The 12,736-nt window shown below is 41.7% G+C and overlaps 1 pseudogene; it reads left to right on the forward strand.

Annotated features, from left to right (window-relative positions):
- Nucleotides 1–7,005: 7,005 nt before the first annotated feature.
- On the forward strand, nt 7,006–11,348 carry LOC107540848 (HLA class I histocompatibility antigen, A alpha chain pseudogene; annotated as a pseudogene).
- The last annotated feature ends 1,388 nt before the right edge of the window (nt 11,349–12,736 follow it).

The following is a 12,736-nucleotide window of genomic DNA, read 5'->3' on the forward strand; positions in this document are numbered from 1 at the left end:
GGTGTGGAGAGGAGAGGGCCACTCTTCTGTGAACCCGGTGGCTCCTACAGGAAAAGACTGGAGTTGTAACTACCAATTGAATTTCTTGTGAATCTATTTTAAATTCCCTTTTTCTTTTTGTATGAGTTTGGCATTTTATGTTTTCCAGGAATTTATCCATTTTATTTATGTTTGTTTTTTAAATCTGTAGTTATTCCCTTATCTTAATATTTTTGGATTCCTGTTTTATTTACTTTTGTTGACTCTTTTATCTTCTTATCAGGTTTGTCTTGGTAATCTTTTCAAAAACAGAGCTTTTGGTCTTATTAATCTCTACTTAAAAGTTTATCCTATTGTTTCCTTTTTTATTATGACCTTTTTCTTTGTTGGGTTTGCCTTGATGTTCTATTTAATAACTTCTTCAGTTGGATGTTGAGCATAATTCTTTTCAACTTTTATTGTTTCCTGATAAACGTATTTAAAGGTATAAATGCTCTTCTAAATACTGCTTTAGTTATGTCCCATACGTTTTGTGTTTTCACGTTCACTTAATTCTAGATATTTCTTCATTTGGATTATAATTTTATTTTTAACTTATGAGTTATTTAGTAACATGATGTTTTTGAAACACGGGACATTTAAAAAAAATTCTGTTACTCATGTCTAATATTATTTGATTATGTTTGAAAGATGTAATCTTCAAGACTGAAAACTTGAGACCTCTGATAGGCCTAATAAATTTGTATAAATATGTACATACTCTTAAAATGTATATTTGCTATTGCATGAACTTTTATAGCATACATATAAAAAGATTTATATTACACATAACATGCCATTAGAACATACCTATCAAAGATCTAAATAATGTGAGTAATAGTAGAAGCCTACTAATTATACTTTTTAGATAGCTGGGTGTTAAAAGCTGCAAGTATTTGTATGTTTCTCTCTGTATGCTGTCAGTTATTATAACCTATTAGTCACTGTATGAATATGTTTGTGAAGGTTTTATCTTCTCACTCTATTGTTTTGTTTACCTTTTACCTTAAATTCTTTTTTTTTTTTTGACTCTCAGGATTGCTATTCCAGATTTCTTTCATGGGTTTTTTTTTTGTCTTTTACTTTCAACCTTTTGAGTTTTTTGGTTTTAAGAATGTTTCTGAAAGACAACATATTTTTGGATTTTATTTTTACTTCTTAATACCATCAGATAGTATTTGTTTTTAATTTGTGAGTTAACTTCAGTTGCACTTATTGTAATCACTATTATATTAGAAATTATTTCTCCTACCACATGTCATATTTTTAATTCACTACACTTTCTTTTTGTTTTCTATTTCTGTTCAAATGTGGCTTCCTTTAAGACCTTTACTCATGTTTACTTATTCCTAATAATTCTTAAACTTATCATTACTGGTATATTCCTCTTATCTATTCAAATGACTTAGTGAACTCGTTTGTGTGTGCATATATGTTATTGTGTACACACACACACACACACACATTGCTTGATGGCTTTGCTTCTCTGATTGAACTCCGACTGTTAAACCCAGATACAGAAAGAGAAAAAACTGCCTGGCCGGGAGTGGCTCAGCGGTTGAGCGTCGACCTGGGATCCAGGTGATCGGGGTTTGATTCCTGGTCAGGGCACATGCCCTGGTTGCGGGCTCGATCAATGACTCTCTCATCATTGATGTTTCTATCTCTCTCTCTCCCTCTCCTTTCTTCTCTCTGAAGTCAATAAAGATTTTTTTTTTTTTTTTAAAAAGAAAGACAAAACTAAAAGGAGGTAAGAAAAATTCCAAACCTAAAAACATCAGAATAAAATTTAAAAACATCAGACATGGAAAGAATTTAAAAATTTTCCAGAGATAATAGACCATCAATTAGAACAAGATCATGGGATCTTGCTTATGGCCCGTCATAACTGAACATGTACAGGAGAAGGAATTTGGAGAGCCATAGTTCAGCCAAATTGACACCAGCGCAAAGTCACTGCTCAGGTGTCAGCACTTTTCCTTCCAGCCTCCATAACTCCTAGCTTTCTTTTGTATTTTCTATCTCTTCACATTTGCCTGTTGACTTCTAGGATCATCTGAGCTTCAAACTCACTGATTTATGCATCACCTCCATTCATCTTGCTATATATCTTATCTAATGTTTTATTCATTTCAGCTATTACATATTTCATACCTAGTACTCAATTGGGTCCTTTTTTTTAATGTTTTCTTGGTTTTGCTTTATATTGCTGATATCAGCCTTGACCTCTTAATATATTCATCTTCATTATTTTAATTTCTTGCTCCATCTCCTCTCATAATTCTAATTTAGATGGTTTACACTGTTGAGTTTGCTGTTTTCTTATATAGTAGTTGTACTTCTTATATGGATTTCTGGGTTTTTTGTCCCCCAAACTCTTCCCCTTGGAGTATCAGTTACTACACATGGTTACATGTTGAAAAATGGCTATAGCCCTACCTCCCATTGATGTAGACGAATTAAAGCCAAGAAAGAGAGCCTCAAAGGCCACAGAACTGATGGTAATCATCCCAATTTGCCCACCTTCCACAAATAACTTTCCTAGTGTGTACAGTCATATACCACATAATGATGTTTCGGTCAACAAAGAACAACATCTACAGTGGTGATCCCATAAGATAATATTGGAGCTGAAAAATTCCAGTCACCTAGTGATGTCATAGCACAATACATTACTCACATGTTTGTGGTGATCTTGGTGTAAAGAAACCTGTGGCACTGCCAGTCATATAAAAGTATAGCACATACAATTATGTACAGTGCATAATACTTAATAGTAAGTGACTATGTTACTGGCTTATTTACTAGACTTTTTATTGTTATTTTAGAGTGTACTCTTTCTCATTATAAAAAAAGATTGTTGTAAAACAGTAGGCCGTGATATGTTGGCAGAAGCCTCATATATCTCTTGCGTCCCTTGATTACATCATTTTCTTTTGTGCCTGATTTAGTCTTGTCAGTAGCATGCTGTACAGGCTTGTAGCCTAGGAGCAATAGGCTATACCACATGGCCTAGGTGTGTAGTAGGCTATACCACCTAGGTTTGTAATTGTGCAGTCTATGATGTTCGCACAACGACAAATCACCTAACAGTGCATTTCTCAGAATGTATCCCCATTGTTAAGCAGGCCTATGACTGTATTTACCATTTTAAATTCTCCAGAAGCAGTCTCTCCATGGATTTGCTCCCCTCACCCTGGGGGTTTGGAGTGGGAGGGGTACAGTGGTGAATACCCAAGGGTAGCTTGTCAGTACACACCTACTGTTTTCATCCCTCCTTGTTGTACCCTCCTGCTCCCTGCCAGTTTCCACGGTGATTGGCAGGCTGTGATTGTGGGGGAGAGGGGAGAGAAGGACAGAAAGGATTTTTTTCACTTCCTCTCACAGCCACCTGTAGCTGATGATCCCCAGGCTGAAGACTTCTTTCCTTCCCACTTCCCACCCCAACTCATCCCCCATATAATAATCCCTGAGTCTTCAGACTCCCCAGGGACTTCTAATGTTTCATCGTATTTTATTTTTTTGTAATTAATTCCTCAAATCCAAGTTTCCCTCTGGCTTCTATCGTTTCTCTAGGGTTGATTTTCAGGAAGGAGCCAGTGGCCAACGTAGTTTGTCATTCTTGACAGGATGAGAGAATGGTTTACAGAATGAGCAGGTGTGCCATAGAAAGGGGAGAATTCAAGACAAATGTGTAAGTCTCAAGGAGAGCGAGGCTACAAATGGCCCTTTTTTCTTCATTTAATTTTTTATTGTAATTAATGTGTGTGCATATATATATGTCAGGTTTATAATGAAAACAGCAATCTTCACCCCTCCCTACTCCAAAATCCTGCTCTCTCAAGGCAACAGTTTTTGACATTAAAAAAACACCTTCTTTCTGGTGTTTAATTCCACATTCTAACATGCTTTTATTACTTAGTTATTGATGTTTCAATGTTAGATATTTTCTTTGGCTTCCTAAAGTAGAAGACGAGGACTTGCTGCTTGTAACCGCTGTATTTTCCCTCCCGCCTCCAGCCTGCCAATGTGGTTACATGACGGCTTCCGCTGTGAGCGTGGAGTGTTTACCCTGTCCTGCCCACGCAAAGGCCATTCACGCCTGAGACGTGAAGCATGCTCAGACTGTACTTCCTTACTTATATACCTTTCTATTTTCTCAGGGCTAATGCTTGTCTTTCCTCCTGCACCTTTTTAGTGCTCTATGTGCCTATAATAATTCTCTGGATGCTTTCTTTTTACTTTTCTTTCTGAAGAGCCCTCACCTTCCTGCTACCTGTGACTGTACCCAGTGAGGCTTGGAGGTCCTGCTTGGAGCTTCCTGCCAGGAGGGGGTAGGGGCAGCTGCTAGTCTGCTGGGGGCTGCCACCACCGCCATTTAGGGATAAATACCAGGAGATAATGCTGGGAAAAGAGACTTTTAAAAAAGATGGCCACACTTGAACTATTATTAGCCTCGCCCCTGGTGAGGGGTTCCTCAGTGTAGAGTAGAATTCTGGGGAAGTCCCTGGGACTCAAGGCTCCTGAGCTCACCCCAGGGGAAGGAGGAAAGTGGTGGCCACTACTTTAGCTGCCTTGTCCCCATCACCCTGAGCCAGAGCCGGATCAAGGTGTCACTTGGGAGAGCCTCTGTGTTTCCCCAGCAGACTTATGGTGAAGCATGGGGGCCAGGGTGGACTCAGGGAGCATGGTGGGGTCCTGGGGGCTCCCAGGAAAATTCCAGAACTTTGTGACTTCAGAGCTGACAGTCTGCAGATAGCCATGCTGGGGCATCAGAAGGAGCTGCCTTTTTTGCAGGTCATCACTCAACCCTGAGACCCTGTAAGTCTAGCTTACAACCTCACCTGACATCTTCCCAGCCCCGCCTCCTGTTCTGCATTCCTCCTGCCCTCCCTGTCTCTGCCTGGGCACATGCTGGTCCTCCTGCTTGCTCACCCTGCAAGTTACTTCTCTCCATTCTTTGGTGTAAGCACTGCCTCTGCCTCCCCCATGGGACCCCCAGCACTGAGAAAACATCTCAAGTCTCAGTCATCTGGATACTTCGAATAGAGGTGAAAGCCTCAGGTAATGGATCCGATTCTTGCCTCCCCACTCCCACTCCCCTGTTCAAGCTCCATCTTCCTGCTCACACCCAGTGCTGCTTAGGCCTTCCTTTCCTTGTTATCTTGGGAACTTCTTTTCCTGCCTACCCTGTGTTTAATCTCCTGTTATCTAATTTTGTATCTCGCTCTTTCTTGATCCATTCCCTTGTTTGGCAAAGAAATTAGTATGTTTTGGTTGTTTCCTAAGAAAGAGTCCATAAGAGGTAAAAGTTCAAATCGGCATGTAGCAGCCATTTATCATTCAGGCTGCCTCAAATTTTTTAACACCCCCTTCCCATCATTTAAACAGTTTCCCACATTATAAATTCTGCATTCTTCACAAAGAACATTTTTCCAGGTCATTTTTTCAGTTGCTAGATTGCAGACATTTAATTTTGATTCTGCCAGTCAGCTGTATGTGTGCCAGCCAGGATCTGGATCCAGAGCTGAATTAAGTGGGCAAGAGGCAGGGCCTGAGGCTTCCATTTGGCTGGTGCAGATCTGGGTAAGGGAGCACAGAGGGGTTCTGGAGTCCAAAGTGTGACTGAAGCACCTGATTAGCAGTCTCCTGACCATAGCGGAGGCAGAGGGAGGAACTGGCACCCGTGACAGCAGCCTCCCGGCTTATGTGGGAGGCAGCAGCTCCCCCGGTGGGCAGCCCTGTGCTGTGGCACTGGGGTGTCACTCCTGGAAGCACAGTCCATTTTCTCCCTGTCAGTCTGTAAGCTCTCTACCTCATAACTAGTCCTTTCAGCTTAAACTGGTGTCTTCGTCTATGTAGGCTACCATCACAGAATACTACAGACTGGGTAGCATGAAACCAACAGAAATTTACTTCTCACCATTCTGGAGGCTGTAAATTCAAGGTCAGGGTGCCAGCATGCTCAGGTTCTGGTAAGAGCCCTCTTCCAGATTTCAGATTGCCAACTTCTCACTGTGCCCTCATATGTTGGAAAGGACAAGGGAGCTTCCTTGAATCTTCTTTTCATAAGTGCATTAATCTCATCCATGAGGGCTCTACCCTCATGATCTGATCACCTTCTAAAGCAACTCCCCCAACACATTGAGCATTAGGATTTCAGCATGTGAATTGGGGGGGGGGGGGGCGGGGGCACATAAACATTCAGACCATAGCAACTAGCTAGAGTAATTTCTGCTGTATTAAACTTACGCGGTCAGTCAATATGCCTTACATGTCTAAAGGTACCTTGATTTTACTGCAACACATAAGAATTTGATTGAGAATAGAATTCTAGTTTGGAAACCAAAAAAATAACTTTTCTCCATCGCCTTTGGCTTCTGGTGTTGCTGCTGAGAAGTCTGAAGCCATTCTTTTTCCTGAATCTATACGTGATTTATTTCTTCTCTCGAAAGCTTTTTTAAAATCACAAAATAGCGTTTATTCTTAAGTTTGTATTTGATATTATTACATTTACAAATGGTCATATTTTAAAGAGACAAACAGTTCTATCTGCTGTCTTATGAAAAATAACTGTTTTCTGACATCTTTCCCCCATTTCCTTAGCATGAGAAGCAACCACATTCACCACTGGTATATATGGATATATAATTAAATGTCTTTTTAGCACACATGAGGTGGATCCCAAGAAGTCTTTCAAAATCTCATATTTAGCTGCTATTCATCTTTTCAAGAAAGTATTATATATAAAAATAGATGAATGTCTTGTACCTAAAAGACTTTAGAGTGTAGGGGTTAGAGATCCTGTCATAACAGCTGTTGATGAATTTTTCCTCCCCTTTCACTCATTTGGTGGTAGGTTCCAAGCCTGGGCTGGGGTCTGAAAAATAGAAGGAGCCTCTGTTTCTAAAGGATGGCAAGTAAGAGGTCAGGTGGTTTGGGGTCCATGACATTCCTGGTACCAGGATCCAGGAAAGGGCTCCTGATATGGGGAAAAGGCTGGAAAGTGAAACAGAAAGAGCTAAGGAATTGGAACACCCTCCACAGAACCAGAAGATCCACTGTAGCCTGGGAAGGGGGTATACTGGCAGAGGCCAGCTCAGCTGATCACTTTGGATCTTATTTAAACTCCAGCAGAAACAGCAGCTTTGGGCAGAGGAAGCCACTCTAGGCTGTCCAGGCTTCAGCTGCAGCTTCATATGCCTTTGGTGTGCCTGCACGTGCAAAGCCAACCAGCTTCCATAACTGCCATTAATTTCTCCAGCTATAAGGGAGTACATTTGACTCCAAAGCAGCAAAGCAGTGGGATAGGTACAAGCAGAATACCTTCCTGAGATTACTTAACAGTATATGAAAGGGGCAAAGAAATCTAAGAGATAAACTGATTTCCTGCTTGTACAGACACTGGGGACTAGAATGTGGTATCAGGGACCCTCCTGGGGCAAAGCTGGCTTTTATTCCAGAAACAATCTGTGAAATAAGACATACCAGTAACACATATTATACTTTACTGATATCATCTCTCTACTTCTCTTGACACTAGCAACTTTGGTTACTTGTTTCAAATGCCTGTATTTGTGTGTCCCCCCACCCCTATATGTTGAAATTTTAACCCTCAAAGTGATGGTATGATGAGGTGGGGCTTTTGGGGAAGTTATTAGGTCAAGAGATTAGAACCCCCATGAATTGGATGGTGCCCTTATAAAAGAGACCTCAAAGAGCTTCTGACCCTTCCACCACATGAGGACACAGTGAGAAGATGATCATCTGGCCCTCACCAGACACTGAATCTGTTTGCACCTTGATCTTGGACTTCCCAGCCTCCAGAACTATGAGGTATAAATGTTGTTTTGTTTGTTGTTTAAACCTCCCAGTATAAGATCCTTGTGATTTAGCTTTCATTTGTTTGTTTTTTAGCAGTTGAGGATGAGAGGTTGGGGGAGAAAGGAGTGCCAACTGGGAGGGGCTAGACCTAACATGATTTTTTGTATCCAAAGCTCCAGCTCAAGTTGCCCCCATCAAACCAAGGCAGTTTCTAAAAATCACAAAGGTCAATTTTTATTCAATTTGTATACTTCTTGTGTGCAGAATTGGACTTTGTATCAAAGGTAGAAAAGAAAAGCCTAACAGCTTAAAGCTGAACATAAGGAGCTCTGACCTTAGGTTCTCTGAACAATAGCCAAAAACAAAAACACTCAAAAAAATTAAAGATCTCAAATCATAAAACCAAAGCCCCAAACACACAGACACTTGGTGCATCATTAATTTATACACCAAGGTGAATAACACACTTCCTTTTTAAAAAATCCTCACCCAAGGACATGTTTTTCATTAATTTCAGAGAGAGAAGGGGGTAGGGGAGAGAGAGAGAGAGAGAGAAATAAACATCAAAGTGAGAGAGAAACATTGATCAGTTGCCTCCATATGCTCCCCTACTGGGAATCGAATCTGCAGCCTTTTGGTGCCCAGAGCGACGCTCCAACCCATTGAGCAACACTGGCCAGGGCTAGCACACTTTCAACAAACAATGATCAGCCTGACAGGAAACATGGAGCAGTATCAGCCGCTAAAGCATTTCTGGAAATGAAAAGAGGCAAATAGCCCAAACCAGGCCCCACATCTGTGACTCTTGCTAAATTGCCTGTTTGCTCCATCACAGCTGTTTGCGAAATCCTGGAAATCAGTTCCCCGGCTTCATCCAAGGTGAATCGGACCCACGGAATCTTTCAGTCACACTCAATTCTGCCATCATCATATTTGCAGGCCTTGTGTCAGCTGTCCCCATTCCTTGGGTAATGTGGGGCTGTAGCTATGGCTGTAACTAATGAAAGACACGTTTGCTCTTTGTAATCAGGGAGAAAGGGCACTGGAGAGCAGTTCCATATATTAAATGGAAGGTATAGGTCGGAAATGAACAAACGGATTCCAATAAGACAAGGGAGATTATTTAAATTTGATAGCAGTGGTTATAACTGAAGAAATTCAAATATGAGAGGTTCTAGTCAAGTATTTTTTTTTTTGCTAGAAAAAGCAAATCTCTAAAGTAAGCAAAAGTAATCAGAATATATCAACTCAAGAGAGAACAGGATATGGCACTTGGAAAGGAAAGGTAATAATGGCAACAATAATGTTCGGGCTCTGTTATTTTTTGAGGTTGGTTCAATAAAATGTAATGTAACATTAACAATTTCTTGGAAAAAAACCAATCAACTGCTCTTCTCTTTTTATCTATGGCTCTCTATTCCACATGAATTATTCACTGCTGTGGTTAGTCCCTTGCAGTCAGTGCATCCCCAAAGAATCCTGGGCTGCTAAGTAAGTAACACCGAAAGTAAAATTTGTGATGTTTTATTTAAGCACAAATGTTAATGAAAGCTTTATTTATAAACAATCATATTTGTTTTTAACCTAAATGCTTCCTCAATTTCAGCTATTAATTTACTCCATTCAACTCTAGGATTCTTACTACGTATTTTGTAGCCTGGTACACGATGCCATCTTTTTTCAATTCAAAACACCTATTCACAGAAAGTGATTTTCTTCACATTGCTTGCTAAGTTGTTATCTTTCCATAGCCTCTGAGGGATGGCTGTGTGATGTGTTACACTCAGAGTGAAATCAGGCTTGAGGCAGTGTTTTCTAGGTGCTTTTGTTTACTCAAGCTGGGTGTCAGAATCCTAACATAATGTTCAGCTTGGGTCTATTTGGTCCAGGTATCTGTATGATATAATTTTGAGGGTCTTACTTTTAACTGAGGGTCTTAGAAAAATAATAAAATAAATTTTGAGAATAATCTAAACCAAACCCTGGAATTAAAACTAATGATCAACCTCAGCATTAATATAGACAAAAAACTATACGCTATCATAAAGTGGAATTTGATCTCATTTTCAAGTTCTCTGTCCTCTGCACTAGTGGCTCTGAGAATACTTTCTGTTAGGATACCTATTTTCCTGGGTTCCCCTTTTCCTCGGCAACAGCCCATGTTTTTCAGTGTCCCAGGCTCTCAGGGATGGGATGGGCCCATGTTGCTATTTTCAGACTGTTCTCGTGCTCTCCATAGTCAGGGTTAAATTTTGCTTCAATTCTAGGCTTCATCAGTTGTTTCTGCAGACCTGCTTGAATGTGGAATGCTCCAGAAAATACTGATGTCCTACTCTACTTGTGTACCTAGGAGCAACTCTTGGGTGCCAGTCCGTCCATTCTCACCTTCCCATCTGAGCACTACCCTGCATCCACCTTGTCTTTTCTAGCTGTGGGTATAGGCCCTTCGCTGTTTTGAGTGGTGCAGAGGGTTCTAGTCACTTTCTTTTAGCTGAAAGAGTATCTCCCTCATGGAGGTCAGTGAAGTAGAGTCCTCCATTAAGTGGCATCAAGATATTTCCTACCCAATGCCATTGAACAACCAACCCCCAAGCAACAGTGGCGTAGACGCATGCTTTCCGTCTACAATGCAGGCAAGGACACCACTTAGACGCAAGGGTGTGTGCTGCCAGTTTAGGGAGAAATGCTTATTCCCCCCTAACCTGCCAACCTCTCTCCCTCTGTTTCTCTCTCCTCCCCTCCCCCCCTCCCCCCCTCCCCTCCATATTCTTTCCAATTACTTTGCAAAGGGGTTTGACTTAGACATCTCCCTGAACGAGGACCTGAGCTCCTGGACCGCAGTGGACACTGAGGCTCAGATCACGCTGCACACGTGCCTGGGCACTGTAGGAACTACCCCGACGACATGTGCGTGCAGTGACTCCGCAGATACCTGGCAAAAGGGAAGGAAGGAGATGCTGCAGCCCCCAACCCTCCAAAGACACATACGACCCACCACCCCATCTCTGACCATGAGGTTACCCTGAGGTGTTGGCCCTGGTCTTCTACTCTGCAGAGATCACCCTGACCTGGCAGCGTGACAGGGAAGCCTAGACCCAGGACATGGAGCTTGTGACCAGGCCTGCAGGGGAGGGGCCCTTCCAGAGGTGGGCAGCCCTGGTGGTGCCTTCTGGAGAGGAGCAATGATACACTTGCCATGTGTAGCCCAAGGCTCTGACCCTGAGATGGGAACTGCCTCCTCAGGCCACCTTCCCCACTGTGGGCATCCTGGCTGTGCTAGTCATCCTTGGAGCTGTGGTCACTGGAGCTGTGTGGCTGGAGCTGTGATGAGGAGGAAGCACTCAGGTGGAAAAGGAGGGAGCTACGCTCAGGCTGTCAGCAGTGACAGTGCCCAGGGCTCTGATGTCCCTCTCAGGGCTTCTAAAGCTTGAGGCAGCTGCCTTGTGAGGGTTGAGTGATGCAAGATTTGTTCAGGCTCCAACTTTGTGACTCAGGAACCTCTGATTTCTTTCGGCAAAGGGCATCTAAATGTGTGTGAGTTCCTATCAGCATAATGTGAGCAGGTGGGAGGCTGGTCCACCCTTGTCCACAGTGCCCCCTCCCCACACTTTCCTGTTCCAGCAGAGGCAGAGCCTGGCCTTCTCCATCCTTGTCTTTACTTTATGGTGCACTGAGCTGCAACTTCTTAGTGCCTTATTGAAATAAGACTCTGGATATGAATTTTTTCACTTCTTGCCATGAAGGGTTGGTGGGTTAATTAAGGAGAAGATCCTAAAGTTTGAGAGGAAATAAATGGAAGCACCAAGAACTTCCCAGGGGAATAAAACCTTTCACTTACCATATACTGAACACAGAAGTGATGGCTTATTAGCCAATATTCCCACACATTCTCGATCTTGACTCTGCATCAGATTAATCTCTCACAGCTTTAAAAAAACTATAAGAAGCTTGAGCCCCATTTCTAAACTACAGACACAGAATTTCTGCAGATGAGACTTAAGAAGTCTGTATTTTTAAAAAATCTCCATTCTTTAAAAAATACTTTAATGTGCAGCCAGGTTTGAGAAACCACAATCTGAATGTTGCCTGCTATAGGCATGGTGAGTCAAATGCTACAAATGACCACGCTGATTGTGTTGGAATTAGTTTAGTTCCGTTTAATTCTCTTTAATGGCCTGGCTGGAGGGACAGAATAGACAAGGTTGAGTGTGAATTGTCACGTCACGTTGCCACAGTTCAAATCCTGATTTTACCTCTGTGTGTTTTATTGAGCAAGTTATTTAATCTCTCCATGCTTCAGTCTATTCATCAGTAAAATAGGCACTAAAAATAGTACCTATCTCACAGCCTCTTTGGGTGATTAAATAAAAGGGAACACGTAGAGCGCTGAGACCGGCACCTGAGACATAGTACATGCCAATGAGGTATGAGCCATTACTGTTTTATGATCTTGAGCGAATCATAGGGGTCTCCTAGAGTTTGAAAGGACCTTAAAAGATGATTTGGTCCTCAGGCAGTTGGATATTATTATGATCCTCATTTTACCAATTAGAAAGCTCAGGTTCTTAAGTGATGTGCTTCCCCAAGATGATTCATAATGAAAAGAACAATAATTATAATAGCAAAAAGAATAACACGTAGTAATATCTATTTTGTGCTTGCTATATGCCAAACCTTGTATTAAATGTTTGATGTACATTATATCATTAACCCAGTGCTTTTCAACTGCTAATGAGGGTCTTGGAAAAATGTACATTCTGATTCCATTGGTCTGAGATGGGGCTCCAGATGGTAGTGGCACAGCTGGTGCAGAACTCCTGCTTTGCATAACATGGGTTTAACCCAAACAACAGCCCTACCTGATGGGTATTATTTATTGTCCATACTTCACATA

This window comes from Miniopterus natalensis, chromosome 3 (assembly GCF_054644295.1).
Source record: "Miniopterus natalensis isolate mMinNat1 chromosome 3, mMinNat1.hap1, whole genome shotgun sequence".
In the NCBI taxonomy this organism is placed as follows: domain Eukaryota; kingdom Metazoa; phylum Chordata; class Mammalia; order Chiroptera; family Miniopteridae; genus Miniopterus; species Miniopterus natalensis.